Source organism: Pelophylax lessonae (assembly GCF_965119305.1).
Source record: "Pelophylax lessonae genome assembly, chromosome: 1".
In the NCBI taxonomy this organism is placed as follows: domain Eukaryota; kingdom Metazoa; phylum Chordata; class Amphibia; order Anura; family Ranidae; genus Pelophylax; species Pelophylax lessonae.
In genome coordinates, this window is record NC_138768.1 from 141,838,576 (window position 1) to 141,844,575 (window position 6,000).

The following is a 6,000-nucleotide window of genomic DNA, read 5'->3' on the forward strand; positions in this document are numbered from 1 at the left end:
CGGCCGACGATCGGTACGTGTGTAGGGGGCTTAAGGCTCCATTCACACTACCGCGACTTATCAGACGACTTGTCAGCCTGACAAGTCGCGGTCCCTCGCGGTCCATGCAGTGCTACAGGACCCGTTCTAATAGGAGCGACACAAGTCGCTCTGACTTAGAAAAAGGGTCCTGTACTACTTCGGGGCGACCTCGGAGCGACTTGCATAGACATTCATTATATGAAGTCCGTGCAAGTCGCGCCGACGTCGCGGTGCACGGGACTTCACAGGTCGCCCCCGAAGTCGTTCCGCTTCAGTGTGAATGCGGACTAAGATTAAAGCTGCAAAATTTCAACGCTATGCCCCTCCCTTCCACTCCCACCCCTCCAAAAGGTTGTGGCGGTTGGGAAGAGCTGGGCCACAACCAGGGTTCTGTGGAACCATAGGATTCCTCCAGAGGTTGCTAGGGGTTCATTGAGCAATGTTTTGCCTCTCAGATAACTAACTGCTGAAACAAATGAACTTTTTAGCTATCTGTAATGGGTGGGATTCTTTCCATTGATCACAAATATAAGGAACCTTCTTCTTACTGACCATCAGTGTATGGATCATTCCTCCAACTGACCACACATGTAAGGAACCTTCTTCTTACTGACCATCAGTGTATGGATCATTCCTCCAACTGACCACAAATGTAAGGAACATTCTTCTTACTGACCATCAGTGTATGGATCATTCCTCCAACTGACCACAAATGTAAGGAACATTCTTCTTACTGACCATCAGTGTATGGATCATTCCTCCAACTGACCACAAATGTAATGAACCTTCTTCTTACTGATCATCAGTGTATGGATCATTCCTCCAACTGACCACACATGTAAGGAACCTTCTTCTTACTGACCATCAGTGTATGGATCATTCCTCCAACTGACCACACATGTAAGGAACATTCTTCTTACTGACCATCAGTGTATGGATCATTCCTCCAACTGACCACAAATGTAAGGAACATTCTTCTTACTGACCATCAGTGTATGGATCATTCCTCCAACTGACCACAAATGTAAGGAACCTTCTTCTTACTGATCATCAGTGTATGGATCATTCCTCCAACTGACCACACATGTAAGGAGCATTCTTCTTACTGACCATCAGTGTATGGATCATTCCTCCAACTGACCACACATGTAAGGAACCTTCTTCTTACTGACCATCAGTGTATGGATCATTCCTCCAACTGACCACACATGTAAGGAGCATTCTTCTTACTGACCATCAGTGTATGGATCATTCCTCCAACTGACCACACATGTAAGGAACCTTCTTCTTACTGACCATCAGTGTATGGATCATTCCTCCAACTGACCACAAATGTAAGGAACATTCTTCTTACTGACCATCAGTGTATGGATCATTCCTCCAACTGACCACAAATGTAAGGAACCTTCTTCTTACTGACCATCAGTGTATGGATAATTCCTATAACTGACCACACATGTAAGGAACCTTCTTCTTACTGACCATCAGTGTATGGATAATTCCTATAACTGACCACACATGTAAGGAACATTCTTCTTACTGACCATCAGTGTATGGATCATTCCTCCAACTGACCACACATGTAAGGAGCCTTCTTTCCATTGACCACCAATATAAGGAACATTTTCCCTACCCACCACCAATGTATTGAACATTTTTCCTATTACCCTCCAATGTAAGGAGCATTCTCCCAATAACAACCAGTGTATGGAGGATTTTTTCCAATGACCACCAATGTAAAGGCAATCTTCCTACTGACCACACATTTGGGGATCATTCTTCCCAGTGGCTGCCAATTTAAAGAGCCTTGTTGCCACTGACCACCAATGCAAGGAGCATTCTTTCCACCGACTGTAAGCTTCAGATTTAATAATTATTAGCAGGGATTCCCTGAGACCAGAAAGTTATTTCAGTGGTTTCTCTGTGTTTAAAAAAAGGTTGAGGAAGACTGTTCTAGAGAGACATAAAAGCCGATGTGCAATTCCAAACCCAGGAATTTACCCAAACCTAAATATATCCATTTAGGGTGAACTATCCCTTATAAACTAGAGCTATAACTCTCAAAGCTTTTATGAATTTAGTGTTACCTGTGCAGGAAATTTTACAGAGAGGCTCCGCTGACGTTGGTTATGGCTGGTCCAGTTTTTAGGTCATTACATGAAGCCCCCGTATATTTCATTCAGTGAAACTACACCGAAACATACAGTATTACAGGGAAATAGATTATTTATTTATTTATTTGTTTTTTTATTAAGCTGTCTGGTTGCAGCATCCGGTCTAGTTTGGTTTATGTAGTTTAGGTTGACATTGACTAATGTCAATATTTATCACACATTGATATTACAATTTATATATATATATATATATATATATATATATATACACACACGCACACATACTGTGTATGTGTATATGTATATTTATCTATATATAGACATATGTATATATCTATATATATCTATATGTATATATCTATATATAGATATATACATATATCTATATATAGATATATACATATATCTATATATAGATATATACATATATCTATATAAATATATCTATATACATTAATAGATAGATAGATAGATAGATAGATAGATAGATAGATAGATAGATAGATAGATAGATAGATAGATAGATAGATAGATAGATAGATAGATAGATAGATAGATAGATATTTCACAAAAGCAAAAGTTTATACTGAAACTCTCCTATCCCCAAACAATCCTGATTATAGCAAAGAGAGAAGAAATAAAGAAGAATCTTACCTGGGTTGAGATGTCAGTGAGTGAGTGGAGCAGATCACATGAGCCCAGAGTAAGCCCTGGTGTAGAGGTGAAGGTGTCGGGGTGCAGGTGTCGGGATACAGATGGGGTAGGTGGTCAGTGTCAGGGTTGGCACTCATACATTGCAGTGGTAAGTCTCAGCTCCTCAGCTTCTCTGTGTCTCTCTGCAGCCCAGCGCCGCCTCCGCTTCCCCCTCCGCCTCTGCAAGTCTGTACAGAGGAACCTGCTGCCGCAGCTCGCGAGTGGCGAGGAGAGCTCGTACCGGCTGCCAGGGAAATCTCCTCTCCTCTCCTCCTCCTCCTCCTCCTCCTGGGGATGATCGGGGATCTGGGGGCGGCACAGCAGACGGAGGAGGGTGATTAGACTCTCGCCCCCATTCCTGACACAAGTATAACTTCCAGCTGCAGAGATGACTGGTCATTGGGGACTGTCCAGGGTGACACCCGGCCGGGTGACATGACCTTCCTCATTGTCTTGGTATACTGAGCACGTCTAATGGATGGTGCAATTAGTTTTCTGCAGTCTGGCCCTAATCATCAGGAGCTGTATATGCAGACAAGGGGCCCTTTTATACAAAATGTAGGTAGGTGGTAGGACCCCCCCCCCCCCCCTTCTATTGTCACTTAGACTAATGCTGGCCATACACTATACTAAAAATGGGGCGAAATGTGGTCATTAAGACAGTTCGTACGTTTTTCGGCCAGTTAACCACTTCACTTGACCAGGCTATTTTTTGCGATTCAGCACTGCGTTATTTTAACGGAAAATTGCGCGGTCGTGCGACTCTGTACCCAAATACAATTGATGTCCTTTTCCCCCCACAAATAGAGCTTTCTTTTGGTGGTATTTGATCACCTCTGCGGTTTTTAGATTTTGCGCTATAAACAAAAAAAAGAGCGTAAATTTTGAAAAAAACGCCATTTTTTTTACTTTCTGCTATAAAACATTCCCAATAAAAAAATTGTAAAAAATACATTTTTTTTATCAGTTTAGGCCAATTTGTATTCTGCTACATATTTTTGGTAAAAAAAAAATCCCAAAAAAACGTATTTTAATTGGTTTGCGCAAAAGTTATAGCGTTTACAAACTACAGGATAGATTTTTGGACTTTTTATTTATTTATTTTTTTATTAGTAATGGCGGGGATCTGGAATTTTTTGCGGGACTGCGACATTGCAGCGGACAGATCGGACCCCTGACTGACATTTTTGACACTTTTTGGGGACCAGTGACACTAATACAGCAATCAGTGCTAAATAATATGCACTGTTACTGTATAAATGACACCGGCAGGGAAAAGGTTAATACTGAGAGGGTGATCAAAGGGGTTAAATGTATGGCTAATATGCTTACTGACTGTGTGTGGGGGGAGGGTTCTGTGACAGGCACAGACAGATCGCAGTTTCAGTTTAGCTGAAACTACTGATCTGTCCCTGCCTGTCTGACAGAAGATCCGCCTGCTTTGTTTATATAAGCAAGTGGGTCTTCTCTCGGAGGATCGAGGGAGGGCAGCGGCAATCGCCGCCGCTCCTCCCGCTGTGTCTAAACACAGCGGGAGCATGGCTCAGGCGGCGCTTGCGCGCCGCCGAAACCACATGCACTCCAGTCACGTAGTACTACGTGACTGGACGCAGCCGAGCCACCCTGCTGCAGTAATATTACAGCAGGCGGTCGGCAAGTGGTTAATGGGCACAATGGGGTAATCGGTTGTGACGTTTTTGAGCCAAAAAAATGAAGGACAAGTTTGGAAATGTTCTGCCGAACAAACAATAAATTGAAAGGTTAATGTGTTTCTGGTCCAAACTGTTTGACCTAGGTATATGTGAAAAAAACAAACAACAAACTGATTCATTTAAAGCGGAGTTCCAGCCATTCACTCACCTGTCCAACGGTCCAGCGATGCGGTCGCCCGAAGCCTCGATCCTCTCCCTCGGCGCCGGCATCACTGCTGTGGGCACCCGGCTGTGACAGTTGCGGCTTCACAGCCGGGTACCCACTGCGCATGCGCGAGTCGCGCTGCGCGTCTTGATTGGCCGGCAATCTTCTGGGACCTCTGACGTGTCCCAGAAGATTGCAGGGAGGGAGGGGGAGAGGAGAACTTCCGCTCAGGGCGCCGCGGCGCTCCGAGCGGAAGTGGGAGCGGGTACCTGTCAAAACTAGGTACCCGCTCCCCCCCCAAAAAAATTACATGCCAAATGTGGCATGTCAGGGGGTCAGGACTCCCTAAAGCGGAAGTTCCAATTTTGGGTGGAACTCCGCTTTAAGTCCATTAACCTCTTCCGGACCGCCCGGCGCAGATATACTGCAGCAGGCTGGCCCTCCTGCGCGTACCAACGTAGCTCCACGTCGGCCGCGTGCCTGCAGCAGTGCGCTCTCGCCCCCACTCAGCAGCGGGGACTCCGATGCAGCGGGCAAGCGGCTCAGATTGCCGCCGGGCATCCGCGATCGTTCCCCGCTGAAAGAGAAGAACAGTCAGCTACTGTAAACACAGCTGACTGTTCTTCTCCCTGGAATGATCACGGAGCACCTGTGATCCTTCTATATGGGATCACAGGTCTCTTTGATCATTTCACAAGCCCAACCCACGTGCAGTTAGAAACACTCCCCTAGGCTTACATTTAACCCCTTGATCACCCATTGTGTTAACCTCTTCCCTGCCAGTGTCATTATTACAGTAACAGTGCATATTTTTAGCACTAATTACTGTAGTAATGTCACTGGTCCCCCCAAAAGTGTCAAAAATGTTAGTTAGGGGTCCGATCTGTCCGCCGCAATGTCGCAGTCCTGCTAAATATCACAGATCGCCGCCATTACTAGTTAAAAAAAAAAAACAAACAATAAAAATTACATAAATCTTTCCCATAGTTAGTAGACGCGATAACTTTTGCGCAAACCAATCAAAATACTCTTGTTGCGATTTTTTTTTTTAACCAAAAATATGTAGCAGAAAACAAATCGGCCTGAAATGTTAAAAAAAATTAGATTTTCACATTTTTTTTTTTTTTTTTCGGAATGTTATATAGCAGAATGTGAAAAATATTGTTTTTTTTTTTTCCGAACTGTCGCTCTTTTTTTGTTTATAGCGCAAAAAATAAAAGTCACAGAGGGGATCACATATCATCAAAAGAAATCTCTATTTGTGGGAAAAAAAGGACATCAATTTTATTTAGGTACAGCGCCGCACAACCGCGCA

The 6,000-nt window shown here is 44.0% G+C and overlaps 1 protein-coding gene across 1 annotated transcript in view; it reads right to left on the bottom strand.

Annotated features, from left to right (window-relative positions):
* ANKRD34B (ankyrin repeat domain 34B) overlaps positions 1-3,083 on the bottom strand; it is a 108,693-nt gene extending 105,610 nt beyond the window's left edge. Inside the window, exon 1 of the mRNA XM_082269737.1 lies at positions 2,790-3,083. The gene's annotated coding sequence lies outside the window, so the exon portion shown is untranslated. The remainder of the gene's footprint in view (positions 1-2,789) is intronic.
* Positions 3,084-6,000: the final 2,917 nt, after the last annotated feature.